This window comes from Miscanthus floridulus, chromosome 10, assembly GCF_019320115.1.
Source record: "Miscanthus floridulus cultivar M001 chromosome 10, ASM1932011v1, whole genome shotgun sequence".
Lineage (NCBI taxonomy): Eukaryota > Viridiplantae > Streptophyta > Magnoliopsida > Poales > Poaceae > Miscanthus > Miscanthus floridulus.
Window position 1 is genome coordinate 36,631,609 of NC_089589.1, and position 15,171 is coordinate 36,646,779.

The 15,171-nt window shown below is 48.2% G+C and overlaps 1 pseudogene; it reads right to left on the reverse strand.

Annotated features, from left to right (window-relative positions):
• Nucleotides 1–4,441: 4,441 nt before the first annotated feature.
• On the reverse strand, nucleotides 4,442–15,083 carry LOC136488410 (wall-associated receptor kinase 4-like; annotated as a pseudogene).
• Between the last annotated feature and the right edge of the window lie 88 nt (nucleotides 15,084–15,171).

The following is a 15,171-nucleotide window of genomic DNA, read 5'->3' on the forward strand; positions in this document are numbered from 1 at the left end:
TACAACCCAATGAGCTTTAACCGATTTATTCTCACGAATATGCTGGAATCGACTGTTTAGTCGATCTCCTTTCATATCGGCTCTTAGAGCCGCACATTCGGGACTGTCTTGCAACACCGGCATGTTTCGCCCTTAATTACTGATAAACTTTCTCTCATTGTCAATTACAGGGTCAAATTGACTGACACGTCTCGGGAGGAGTGCGTAGGATCGACCATCCCTGCGCTGAAGCTAGGCGGATCTACAGCTCCATCGAGCAGACCCTTCCGGCTTGCTACGTGTGTCCTCGGCACGAGACGAAAATTCTGTGTCGACACACGTTTCTGTCACGCTCGGTGGGAGCCCACAATCGTCATTGCGGTTCACAACAACAATGACATCCTTATGCTGCATTATGAAGATCTACCCGATGGGATAAGGGTATCATCAGCAAAGCTATAGAAGAGTTTTAGAACAAGTATTTGTTGTCCTATACCAAAACACGTGACAACACAATTGTTTAGAAATTGCCACTACCAAGAGTTCTACTACACGGACAGACGGATACAACTGAAGATGAAGACAGTCGTTTCTTTAAGGAAGCTGTAGACAAATCTGTTTCGTGATGCCATATCAAGCCATAACGAAGCTTTCGTGGACATATTCCACAACGCCACGAGAGAGGCGATTCATGGGTTCCAGTTGGTCAAGGTGGGCCGACTTATTACAATATTCCAGATCCGTCGACCCAAGGGACTAATCAAGTCAGTACCAGCTATCAAGAAGCAGCACCAGCTGGTAATGGTGATGTTCAGGTAGTTCAGGGTTCATCTGAACAAACTCAAGGGACTACTAGAAATCAGATACAGTACAATCCTACATCGTCAGTACAGCATGTGCAACAGCCGGTGGGGCAAAGTCAGAACCAGGTGATCAATTTTGGCATATCAGGCCACATACCGTCGTTGGCTCAAAAAAATAACACCATCAATTGAAAGGATCCGTAGAGATATAGATCCTTATGTCTACAATCAGAGATGTCAAGCAGCAAGCCAGCAAAGGACCCAGCAGATTGAGATTCCACAAGGATATCACTATGGCATGGATTATAACATCCTTCACATGGTGCCAAATTTAGGATATCAAGGCACACGGGATTTCAATCCACAGATGGGTCAGCAGGTGCAAAGAAATCCAAATCCGCAAGTTGATGAATTACTGCTGAGGGTGACCGAGATGATGAAGAATCACTTCGGTCTGAAGCCAAAAGGGCTAACCTTTTCGTACAAACGCCCATATCCAGAATGGTATGATTTGGTCGCTTTTCTCATAAATTACAGGCTCCTAGAATTCGCTAAGTTCACTGACCAAAACAGTACAAGCACGATAGAATATATCAGTCGATATCTTACACAATTGGACGAAGCATCAGTTGAGGATGCCCATCGAGTTCGTTTCTTCTCCTTGTCCTTATCAGGGTCAGCCTTCACTTGGTTTTCATCATTGCCAGTCAGTTCCATTGCCAATTGGGCTGACCTGAAGAAGAAGTTTCATACATATTTTTACAATGGGACTGGAGAAAATATCGTCGTGTTTCTTTCCCTCTTTACTTTGAGCATTTACATTTGAGCAATTCATTTCATGTCTTTATATTCCTAGAATTGCCATGCTAGAGTAGGATTGGAACTTAGGGTGTAAAACTTTTGTGCGGTAGAACAATAGAAACACATTCTAGGCACAATATATGAAGTGGGCTAAATATAGGGCTTAATTATTATAAAAAAAGAATTAGTCCAATTCACCTTCTTCTTGAACATCTTGATCCTTTCAATAAGCTCAAGCGAATAGATTATTGTCAATCTATTTTTCTAGATTGGTAGGGCCCATTTCAAAGTTTGCAACAGGCCTGCTTTGGATTTTTTCCGGTGCTCATATGCATGGCATGTCAAAAAAACAACAGGAGTGCAATATTTTTGTACTTCCAAATGGACCGGCAGTGGCGAAGCTAGAGCAAAATAGAGGGTGGTGCAACTATAAATAAGTGACAAAGAGGTTTACCAAAATAAGTACCATTAGGACGGCAAAAAACGAAGTCAACATAGGCAAATTACATCGTTTAACTTCAACTCCTCAACATCCTCGACAAATTGACGGCCTAAAAAAAAGGAAAACGAGTGACTTGTGATTCAACTTTCATTTTTTCAACCAAAAAATGAACAAATGAAAATAAATATAATGAATTACCTTTAATTTTCATCTTGAAATCTATGTCCTTGTATTTTCATGAAGTGACCAACCACGGCGTTGTTCATGACTTTCATCATCTCTTCTTTCTCCACATAGCAAATAAGGCAATTATTCATAAATTCATCACCAATGCGATTAGGATGATAATCATCAATTTGTTTCCTTAATCCTAGATCATATTTAATCTCCTCCTCCGGTCCTCCCAATTGATATCATCCAAACAAGAATTCCGAGGATTATTGGCATCATTAGGCTTTGGTGCTTTCCTTTTAAAATACCATCAAGTAGGCTGCAATTAGCACATAACAAAGGAATATAAATATGTACTGCAACCCAAATAGCCTAAACTGTGACACAGTTGTAAAGTAAAACAATAACCTATTGTGGTTTTAGTTGAGAATTGAGAAATCAGATTAATTCAGAAAGAAAAAGAGAAGAAGAACGGAGCATCTAATATTTACCTTAAATCCTTGATTTCTGTTGGGTGACGGGCTAATCACTGAATTGCCTGCAGCCTGCACGATGCACCTATTAGAATCGGCAACCCAGCCGGCTGGCCGTGCGACTGTGACCACTGACCAGGCAGCCTGCAGGAGTGCAGCTTAGCCGTCCGCGCTCCTCTGGGCTTCCGTCCTCCAGGGTCTCCAGGGTCTCCAGGGCTCCAGGCTCTCTACTGCTATCTGCCTATCTCGCTGCCTGCTGGTGACTGGTGAGTGACCGAGCGAGAGAAAGCTAGACAGCTAGAGGCGAGAGCCTTTGCCGAGTGCCAAGCCCCAAAAACACTCGGCAACGACACTTGGCGTAGGTTTTAACGGCAAAGAGCTGTTTGCCGAGAGTCAATCGTCGGGCACTCGATAAAGACTTTGCCGAGTGCCAAAAAACACTCGACAAATATTTTTCTAAAAAAAACAAAAAAAAAACAGCAAGGTCAGAGACGCCGGATCCACTACACCCACGCCGGAGACGTCAGATCCGCTGCGTCCACGTCGGAGCAGCTGGAGCCCGACGGGAGGCCGCGCCACCGAGCCCTGCCATCGAGATTCAACGGGAGGCCGCGTCACCGAGCCCGGATCTGGCGTCGAGAGGGGAGGAGTGGGGGCACCACCGGGATGGGGAGGGGAGGCCGCGCCACCGAGCCACCGGAGCCCGACGGGAGGCCGTGCCTCTGAGATCCGACGGGAGGCCGCGCCACCAAGCCCCGCCACCGCACCACCGAGATTCAACGGGAGGCCGAGCCAACGAGCCCGGATCTGGCGCCGAGAGGGGAGGAGAGGGGGCACCACCGGGATGGGGAGGGGAGGCCGCGCCACCGAGCCGCCGGAGCCCGACGGGAGGCCGTGCCTCTGAGATCCAACGGGAGGCCGCGCCACTGAGCCCCGCCACCGAGCGCCGCAACCGCGCCACCGAGATTCAACGGGAGGCCGCGCCACCGAGCCTGAATCTGGCGCCGAGAGGGGAGGAGAGGGGGCACCGCTGGGATGGGGAGGGGAGGCCGCGCCACTGAGCCGCCGGAGCCCGACGGGAGGCCGCGCCACCGAGCCCGGATCTGGCACCGGGAGGGGAGGGGTGCCGTCGGCATCAGGAGGGTAAGGGGCGCCGCCGGGATGGGGAGGGGTGGCCGCGCCACCGAGCCACCGAGATGGAGGGGATGGGAGAGCAGCGGGAGAGGAGGGGAGAGGGGCGTCGGGAGGGGAGAGCAGCGGGGAGGGGACGGGTGAGCAGCGGGGAATTAAGTAGAATTTTTTTTGCTTTGCCGAGTGTCCTAGATCTGAGCACTCGGCAAAGTTTTTTTTTCATTTTTTTTCTTCCCCTTCTTTCCCAGAAAAAAAATTATTTCTTTACCGAGTGCAAAAAAGAAAACACTCGACAAACCCCTCTTTGCCGAGTGTTTTTTTTTACACTCGACAAACCTCCTCTTTGCCGAGTGTTTTTAGCGCAAAGAACATGTTCGCCGAGTGCACGAGAAAATACACTCGGCAAACATAAAAATACTCGGCAAATTTGACGTTTCTGGCAGTGAGCACCGTGGCACAACTGCGAAAACAAAACGTTGCTGCGTCGGGAACTCTGATCGAGGGAAAGACGGAGCGGCGCGGAGTCGAGACACAGTTCGTTGATTGGCCTTCCTGCTAAGCTAGCTTCTTTGATCGTCTGGGTTGTGGGTGGTGTAGCTTATTGGGCTTTGGGTGGTGCATATAAGGCCAATTCTTAGGTGCTATAAGGTGAAAGGAAAAATGAGGGTGGTGCATCTGCAACCTTGGCACCCGCCGGCGAGGTAAGTGTTGCCTCCGTAACCAGGGTCGCAGTGGCACGTGTAGCCTTGGGCCACGTCACGGCAAGTGCTGTGTTCACTCTTGCAGACCCTGCGGCGGTGTACGTCTTCTGGGCAATAAACGGTGCTGTCCTCCCGTTGCACTGGTGGCAAGCCATGCTTCACCCCGAAATCCAGGAGAAGGGGGGACCTCCTCGAATCCGCGCTCCTGCTGTTGCTTGTCGGCCCACCCCTGCTCCGCGACGAACACGGTTACAGGCACAAGAGTCTGCTCCACGGTGTGGTTCCCACTGTTGAGCCACCTGGCCTGTACTCCATTGGGCACGGGCACGGGCACGCCGCTGGAAGCGAGGGGCCCCAGGCAGCAGCTCGATCCGCCATTGCAGCCCGATGCCCAGTCACTTATGAAGCCGTCCTCGTGGTCGCTCTTGGTGCAGAAGGAGGCACAGCCGCTGACGATCTTGGTGGTTTCTTCCCAGACGATGTCCGCGGAAAGCGTCGCCATCACATTGCATTCGGAGACGACGAGCTCGTTTTTGTGCGACAGCAGGTAGCCGTGCTCCCTGAAGCCGCGGCCGAACTCGAGCTAGGCGTTCCAGCCGTCAGAGGTGAACAAGTTGCCCGTCGTGTTTATGATGGCGCCCGTGCGCATGACGCGCACGGTTTCATGCGACAGAGAGATCTTAGCGACCCAGAGGCTGCCGTCGCCGAGCAGCAGCCGCGGGGGGTTGGGCTGTCGCTGGTGTCGCAGGTGAGGTTGAGCCCCGACCAGTATATCACCGGAATCGGTTGATAGTGGTAGTGGAGATGTATCTTAGAACAGTATCGGTCGTCGGCAACGAGCCAGACGCCGCCATCGCCCAGGCCGCCGGCCGGGTTCTCTATTACAAGATCAAACTCTGACTTTTGCTTCGTTCTCACTCTCCCTTTTACAGGATGCAGCGCACCCGCCCGTTACATGGGCCAGCTCCTACTCGGCCCACTCCGGCCCAACGTAGCGCAAATTTGGTTTAGTTGCTCGTTTACTCATCCTTGGCCTAGCATCAGACGCTGCCTCCCTTTCATTGTCTTCTTCTTCAGGAGTGTGATCCCCAGCACCGGTGACAATCTCCTCCCCTTCAGAAACGGCTTGTCCCCAAGCCGGAGCCCTTGGAAACTCTTGGCGAAGAGAAGCTTCATCTTCCCAGGTCGACAGTTGAGGTGGAAGATTCAACCATTGAATCAGTACTTGAGGTATCACTTCATCTAAATTTCGATGCAGCCTACGGTCCAGAATACGGAGAGGAACCTGTAACTGAATGGAGGGGTCAGGTAAGTCAAGTGATACCTGATGAGTTGGTGAGATAGCCTTCTTCAATTGGGAAACATGAAAGACCGGGTGAATGGAGCTTGTGTCAGGCAGGGCCAATCTGTAAGCAACTGAACCAATTCTCTCCACAATGGTGAATGATCCAAAGTAGCGAAAGCTCAGTTTGTTGGAAGACCGATTAGCCAACGAAGTTTGGATATAAGGCTGAAGTTTCAGATATACAGAGTCTCCAACTGCAAACTGACGAAATGAACGCTTGGCATCAGCAAAGTGCTTCATCTTAATCTGAGCTCTGTTAAGATGCTGTTGGGCAAGCTGCATCATAAGATCTCGCTCCTTCATCCAAGTATCAAGATCAACTTTTTGACAGGCTTCAACAATATCAATGCCAAGTCGGTTTGGATCATGTCCATACAGTATTCTGAATGGTGTATATCCCAGTGAAGAATGGTAGGAAGTATTATACCATATTTCAGCCAATAGTAACCAAGAAGCCCATTTGTTAGGTGTGGCATGCACAAAGCACCTCAAATATGTTTCCAGACATTGGTTTACTCTCTCAGTCTGACCATCTGTCTGTGGATGGTTTGCAGTGTTCATGTGTAAATTGACTTTGAGTAATTTGAATAATTCCTTCCAAACTTGGCTAGTGAATATCCTGTCTCTGTCTGAAATCAACACCTTAGGCAGACCAAGCAGCTTATAAACTTAGAGTCATATAGACTAGGGCCACTTGAAAAGTTGTAAATGGGTGAGACAAGGGTAAGAAGTGGGCATACTTAGAAAATTTATCCACAACCACAAGAATGCAATTGAATTTCTCAGATTTAGGTAGACGCTCAATGAAATCCAGATATACTGTTTGCCAGGCTCCAGTTGGTACAGGAAGTGGTGCTAAGAGTCCAGGGTATGCCACCTTCTCATTTTTAGCTTGGTGACAAATAGAACACTGAGAGACAAATTGTTGAACAGTTTTCTTGAGATGAGGCCAAGCAAAGAGCTTCTTAATCCTGTGATAAGTTGCCTCAACTCCTGAATGACCTCCCACAGGACTAGAATGAAGAGCCTCCAATATATTGTGCTGGACAGGCAAATTTTCTCCATCCCAAATTCTGGACTTGAAATATATGATACCATTCACCAAAGAAAAATGACCAGATGGTGAGTGAATTGAAAGCTCTTGCATGAGTTGAGCTGATTTAGGATCACTGATTAAGCTGACTGAATATCTTAAAGCCAGGTAGACTGAACAGACACAATGGTTGCCAAATCATGAATGTCACCATGTGTAGTTCTGGACAATGCATCAGCTACTTTGTTGTCCTTGCCTTGCCTATAAACCAGCTTATAGTTGAGTCCCAATAATTTGGTCAAAGCCTTGTGCTGCCAGGGTGTAGTGAGCCTCTAATCATCCAAATGGATCAAACTTTTCTGGTCAGTTTGAATAATAAATTCAGCCTGTAGTAGATAGGGCCTCCAATAATCTACTGCCAACAAGATTGCCATACTTTTTTATTCATAGGTGGATAGTCCTTGGGCCTTAACACCCAAAGCTTTGCTAACATAAGCAATAGGGTGGCCACCTTGTTGCAACACAGCTCCAATTCCTTTATCAGATGCATCTGTCTCAATGACAAAAGTCTTGGAAAAATCAGGGAGAGCTAGGACAGGAGCAGTCATCAATGCTTGTTGAAGGGCTTGGAATGAAGCTGAATGTTCAGATGTCTACACATACTGTACACCTTTCTTGAGTAAGTTAGTGAGTGGCTTTGCTATGGCTCCAAAATTTCTGACAAACTTCCTATAATACCCTGCCATACCCAGAAAACTCCTGAGTTCCTTTACTGAAGTAAGCACTGGCCAACTAGCAATGATTTGCAACTTGCTAGGATCAGTAGCAACACCCTATGCACTAATCACATATCCCAAATAATTGAGTTGTTGTCTTGCAAAGGAACACTTAGACAGTTTAACATAGAATTGATGTACGTTCCAGAAAGAGTTGGAAGACGGGCAATATGGGACAAATGCTCTTCCCAATTCCTACTGTAAATGAGAACATCATCAATGAACACCACTACACATTTCCTGAGTAAGGGAGCCAAAACCTCATTCATTACACCTAGAAATGTACCTGGCCCTCCAGTGACTCCATAAGGCATGACCTTATATTCATAGTGCCCACGGTGAGTTTGAAATGCAGTTTTGAACTCTTCACCAGGTGCCATCCTAATTTGATGAAATCCAGAGCACAAGTCTAAGGAAGTGAACCATTGAGCCCCTGATAACTCAATGTTCTTTTGACTTGTGCAGGCTTAAAACTAAGCATGTTGTTCTTGCATGCATAACCCTTCTTTAACAGAGTAGTTGAATATTTTGAGATTGGTAATCTTTTTAAGTAAGATTGTAGTCTGTTTAGGCTGTAGTCCTGGCGAGTCTTTTTTTGAAAGGTGAGTAAGACTGATAGCCATGCGGAAAGAAAATCAACGTAGTCGCTATGATTAGAATCATGTCGGACCCAATTGTTGATGCTAAGTGCTCAGAGTCACTTGTTCAAGTTAACCCGTGTAATGATTGTTTGTTGTTAGGATCTCGTCCGTAGCCAACGAATCAGGTTACTTGCTTCTGGGATTCACCCTACCCAGGACGAGATGTAATAGCTAGACTAAATGTCGGAAAGTGGCTCCCGGCCAAGGAGACGTAAGCCTTCCGGGTGGGAGATGTATCTCGTTAATCATAGCATAGTACTCGGTATACAGATGAAAATTGTGTTCGAGTGGGATAATCGTTCAACGAGATGTGTAGCCGCGAGAGTAGTCGATTGTGTATCTCGTTTGTTACTTTAATAGAGAAAGACAACTAAAATGTTGTGTAGGTTGTGAAGAGTAAAATGACGGATGAATCTAGTAAAAGACATTGACCCTGTATTAATAATTTAGAATCTTGGGTACAGATACTAGGACTCTGACATTACTTGAACAAGAACTACTTAGTAATACTAAGCATAAAATCTTCGTAGTTGGTAGATATTCCAAGAGTTAGGCACTGGGTCGCCGTCTTTCGTGACTAACTTGAAGGAACCTGGACGGGTAACTTTAGAGACGATAAAAGGATCTTCCTAGGGACTGAGTAGCTTATGGCGTCATGTTGTGTTTTGAATACGTCTGAGGACTAGATCTCCGACTTGAAACGTACGAGGGTGTACATTTTTTGTCGTAGTGACATCGTAAGCATTGCAGGTACCTGGCGGATTGGAATTGTGCATTAATCTTGACTTCTTCGGCACAGTCGATCTCTAGCCGCCGGGTTTCATTTGCTTCGCCTCCGTTGTACTTTTCGACCTTGGGAGAGTTCCATATCAAGTCTGCTGGTAAGATGGCCTCCGAGCCATAAATCAGGAAAAAGGGGGAGTACCCTGCTGCTCTGCTTTGCTGAGTGCGCAATCCCCAGACTACCTTGGGTAACTCGTATAACCACTTGTTGCCGAAGTCTTTGAGCTCGTCGTGTAATCTAGGCTTGAGTCCGGCTAGGAGTAGCCCGTTGGCCCGCTCTACTTGGCCGTTTGCCTAAGGGTGAGCTACAGAGGTGTAATCGACGCTGATGCCGCAATCTTGAGCCCAACTTCTGAATTCGATAGCCTTAAAGGGTGAGCCAAGATCTGTAATGATCCAATTGGGCATACCGAATCAGTACATGATGTCTTGCATGAACTCGACAGCCCCAATCTTTGTTTACCTGGTTGATGACGACTGAGGAGTCACCATAGACAAGTAAGCGCTTGATGCCAAGTGAAACTACTACTCGGAGACCGTGAAAGAGGGCCTCATACTCTGCTTCGTTGTTGGTAGCAGGCCAAAATATTTGTAGCACATACTTAAGCTGCTTTCCTTCTAGAAATATGAAAAGAACACTAGCGCCTGCACCTCCTAGTTTGAGAGAATCGTCGAAGTATATCTTCCAATGGTCGAGTATAACTGCTATAGTAGGCTGCTGGGCTTCGGTCCACTCGGCTATGAAATCAGTCAGGACTTGTGATTTGATAGCCTTGCGGGAAACGGACTCAATGTTCTGAGCTCCAAATTCGACTGACCACTTGGATATGCGTCATGTTGCATCCCGGTTGTGTAAGACATCATCAAGTGGGAAGTCGGATACCACTATTACTTTGTGTTCATCAAAGTAGTGGCGTAGCTTGCGTGAAGTGATCAAGAGGGCATAGAGAAGTTTTTGCACATGCGGGTAATTGACCTTGGATTCTGATAGCACCTCGCTGATATAGTAGACAGGTCATTGTACCTTGTACACATGGCCTTCTTTAGCCCACTCGACAACTATTGCCGTGCTGACTACTGCAGTAGTGGTGGCGATGTAGAGTAGTAGTGGCTCCTGTTTCTCAGGTGGAGTAAGGATTGGTGAAGTGGACAGGTACTCCTTGAGTTTTTGGAAGGCTTCATCTGCTTTGGTTGTCCACTCGAACTTGCATGTCTTCTTCAGTGTCTTAAAAAAGGGCAATCCTTTCTCCCTGAGCCGTGAGATAAAGCGATTAAGGGTAGCCATGCACCCTATCAATTTCTAGACATCTTTGACATAGTGGGGTCAAGTCATCTGGGTGATTGCTCGAATCTGCTTCGTGCTAGCTTCAATGCCCCGGTGACTCACCAGGAAACCCAATAGTTGTTCGGAGGGTACTCCAAACACGCATTTGGTTGGGTTAAGCTTCCACTTGTATGCATGAAGGTTGTCAAAGGTTTGTTTTAGTTCCTCGATCAGAGTAGAGGGATCCTTGGTCTTGACGATGACATCGTCCACATAGGCTTCCACATTATGACCAATCTGTTCACTTAGGCACACTTGGATAGCCCGTTGATAGGTTGCACCGGCATTCTTTAGCCCAAATGACATGGTCGTGTAATAGTAGGCACCAAACAGGGTGATGAAGGATGTCTTGCTTTGATCTTCTTTGCGGAGGGCAATTTGATGATAGCAAAAGTAGCAATCAAGAAAGGACAGTAAAGCTGACCCGACCATAGAGTCTACTATCTGATCAATGCAAGGCAGGACGAAGGGGTCCTTCGGGCAATCCTTGTTGAGATCTGTGTAGTCGACGCACATGCGCCACTCTTTCGAGTTCTTTTTCTGGACGAGTACTGGGTTGGCTAGCCAGTCAGGGTGAAGAATTTCCCTAACGAAGCCGACTGCCAATAGCTTGGTAATTTCCTTCTTGATTGCCGCTTTCTTATCTGGTGAGAATCATCGTAAGCGTTGCTTCATTGGCTTTAAGCCAGGATTTAAATCCAGTTTGTGCTCAGCCAACTCTCTCGGGACACCTGGCATATCAGCCGATTTCCATGTGAAGATATCTCTATTTTCTCTAAGAAAGTTAGTGAGCGCGAGTTCCTATTCCTTAGAGAGGTGGGCACTAATGATACCGTCTTGGAGGGATCACCGATACCTAGATCAATCTCAATGGTATCTGTTTTGGAGGGGGAGCAATAATTCCTGCCTTGTTTGTTGGAATCTCTGTGTCTTCCGGGTTAGTCTGCTATGCGAGGTTGGTGATCTCCCGCGCTTCATAGACTTGCTAGGTTCTAGCTACGATATGGATGGCTTCCGTGTCACAGTCGTACGAACGCTTGAGGTCGCCTCGGAAGGAGAGTACGCCATTAGGACCCAGCATCTTGAGCAAGAGGTAAGGGTAGTGCGGTACGGCCATGAATTTGGCCAGAGTAGGTCGATCGAAGATAGCATGATATGATGATTCGAAATCAGTAACCTCAAACTGGATGAACTCTATTCAGAAATTATTTGGGTGCCAAACATTATAGGGAGCGTGATCCATCCGAGTGGCATAGCAGCTTTGCCGGGTACTATCCCGTAGAATGGGACGTTAGTGGGAGTGAGTAGGCTTGTGAAATCCATGCCTATCTTCCTTAATGTGTCCGCAAATATAATATTTAAACATGCACCCCCATCAGTCGGGACCTTGGGAACTGTCATGCCGTCTATTGTAGGACCCAGGACGAGTGGGTAGTGGCCGGCATTAGTCACGCTAGTCCATTGATCCTTTCTGGAAAACTGGATCGGGTACTCAGACCAATTAAGGTACTTTGGCGTCGTGGGTTCTCCTGCCATGATGTCCCAAAGGGCCAGCTTCCCTGAGTTGAAGAGATGGTAACCCGACAAAGATTACTGCAATTTGGCCCTTAGGCTGTTGAAATCCTGGGTCAGCATTGTCGTCTTCGTCTTTGTTGTTATCATCTTTGTCGTTGCCCTGATTACTTTTGGCGTATAAACCTAGTTCTTGGAGTTATCTGCACTCGGCTGCCGTGTGCTAGGCATTTTTGTGGAAAGGGCAGGGTAAATTCTTGAGGTCTTCAAACTTTTTGTTGTTCTTGTTCGACTTCTTGGACCTATCTGCGGAGGCAACGGTGTTGTCGGGTCCTCTCTTCCTAGCAGATGGACCACCCTGATTGCCCCTGGAGTCATAACCTTTGTCTTGAGGGCCACGTGGGAATCATTCGCGAGTACGTTCTTTAGATGCAATCATATTTTGTACTGTGCGCTTGAATTCTTCTGCGGTTTCTGGGTTGTCATCACAGAATTTTTCAAATTGCCACTTGTATTTGATCCTGTTAGTGAAGTGATCTATCACCTCCCTGTCCGTGATGTAAAAAACTTGGGCTCTGGATTCTGCAAAGCGGTGATAGTACTCCTGAAAGGATTCGTTTGGCTTCTGTTTGCACGATCTGAGTTCGTTCCGGGTACTTGGAGTGGTGAGTACTCCGCAAAAATTTTCGCAAAATTTTCGCTGAAGCTGTCCCCAAGTATCAATAGAGTGGGCTCATAGTCTGTCAAACCAAGCCAGGGGCACAGTGTCGAGTGCCATGGGGAAATATAAAACATTGATGTCGTCGTCGCCACCCGCCAATTCTATGGACTGGAAGTAGATACGCAACCATTGGTTGGGTTCTATTTTCCCGTCGTACTTGGTATGGTTGGATGGCTTGTGAAAGGATCAAGATGCCCAAGAGGGGGGTGAATTAGGCTAATTCTAAAATTCTTTGCAATAATTAATCCCTATACTTAGCCCACTTCACCCCTTGTGCCTAGAATGTGATTCTATTGTTCTACCGCACAAAAGTTTAGCACCCTAAGTTCCAATCCTACTCTAGCATGGCAATTCTAGGAATGTAAAGACAAGAAATGAATTGCTCAAATATAAATGCTTAAAGTAAAGAGAGGGAAAGAAACGCGGCAATGTTTTGCCGAGGTATCGAAGAGTCGCCACTCCCCACTAGTCCTTGTTGGAGCACCCGCGCAAGGGTGTAGCTCCCCCTTGATCCGTGCAAGGATCAAGTGCTCTCTACGGGCTGATTCTTTGATACTCCGTCGCGGTGAATCACCCACAACCGCTCGCAACTTGAGTTGGGTCATCCACAAACTCCGTCGGATGATCACCAAACTCCCGATCACCACCGAGCCATCTAGGTGATGGCGATCACCAAGAGTAACAAGCACAAACTCTCACTTGACCACGACAAGCCTAATGAGAAGGGTGGATGCACACTTGCTACTCTCCTTGCACTAATGAGGCCTTAATCTTGGATTCTCAAATCTCAATCACCTCACTAGGCTCTTGCTCTTCTTTGCACTCTCAAGGGTGTTTCTCAGCTGAATAAATGGGCAAGAGGCCTCCCTTAGACGAATAGAGGAAGTATTTGTACCCCCTCATTCAAAACAAACCATTGGGAGGCTGAGTCGGCACTCTGCGGGGTGACCGGACGCTCTAGTCATGGTGACCGGATGCTCCGGTCAGTTATCCCCGCCAAAGAGCCGTTCAGTTGTGACCGGACTCTGACCTGCGTCCGGTCAGCACTGACCGGACGCGTCCAGTCACGAAAAATGCTCTCTGGAACCTTACTGATGTTGACCGGACGCTGGAACCTAGAGTCCGGTCACTTCAAAGTGAAGAGTAGAACTCACGGACCCATGATGGAACATAGCGGCCAGTCTGTCCAAGAAGGTCTGTCAACCATGGCAGATATGATAGATAGAGACGAATCTGCTCGCCTGCAGCTGCAACAAGTGACTCAATGGAGCAAACTCCCTGAGATCTGAATTCAACTCCACTGTTCAAATAAGCATTATAGAAATCCTCCTGCAGTGGTGTATAGAAGTGCTCTAAAGCACGGTCATCCCACCTCGGCAGAAACCAGTCCTCAAACTGCACGAAATGGAGCTACTGCACCTGCTTGGTTGTGGCTGCCCTCAGGTCATGGTGAGTAACCGAAGGCAGACACTGTGGTCTGGGAGGCGGACGACAACCATGCAAGGCCATGTCGTGCACTTGGAGAAGTATCCTAAAAGGTGTGGAGCTGTCAGTAGCCAAGCTGATCGAGCGCCTGAAGCTTCGTCTAAAGATGGCGAGAACGGAAGAGCTCGCGGTGCTTCGGCACGCCAGGCCCAAGAAGTAGAACTCAAATGTATACGGCCCACTCTGGAGCAATGAGTTGTGTCATTGTGTGTCGAAGCGCTAGAAGCCAAACAGCTGCCTGCCTGCGGAAAAAAAAGGGTAGCGATGCCCGTGTAATAGGATCATCGATTGTTTGAATGAAACTGAACTCGAACTATCCAATCTTGTCCTCTGTTCTTCTTCTTCCCCACGTGCCAGGCGTTGCTAACATTTCCACCGTAGAGCCACATGGCCTTGGACTCCATTAGGCACGGGCACGCCGTTGGAAGTGAGGGGCGCCAGGCAGCAGCCCGACGTGCCGCTGCACTACTTGTCTGTGGCCTAGCGGTGGTCGTTTGTGAAGCCGGCACGGCAGTCGCTCCTGGTACAGGAGCCACATCCGCCAGGATCTTGGTCAATTCTTCGTTCTTCCCCAATGATGTCCGTGGAAATCGTCGTCGTGACGTTGCATCTGGCGGAGACGACGAGCTCGTTCCGGGCCGACAGCAGGTAGCCGTGCTCCCTGAAGCCGCGGCAGAATTCGAGCAAGGCGTTACAACTGAGTGAGGTTAGGTCGCCGAGCAACGGCCGCGGGGGCTGGTGGCGCGTGTCGCAGGTGACGTTGAGCCCCAACCAGCAGCAACGGGAGGGCCTGAAGCTGAACGGGTACGGCACGCTCACGTTTTTGAAAAGAATCCGATACAAGTATTTGAAGTTGGCGCCTTTCCCAAATTGATATGTCTACGTACGAGGCGCAAACACACAGCGGTGGACCGTGTGCGCCTCATGTGTTCGTCAGAATAACATGCGCTGAACGTGTACATACAGGGAAAATAGGGACATAAAAAGGAGGCCGACCTGTACTCCGGCCAAGCACGCGGGCGATCTCGACCCCCGAGCCAGATGCTCTGT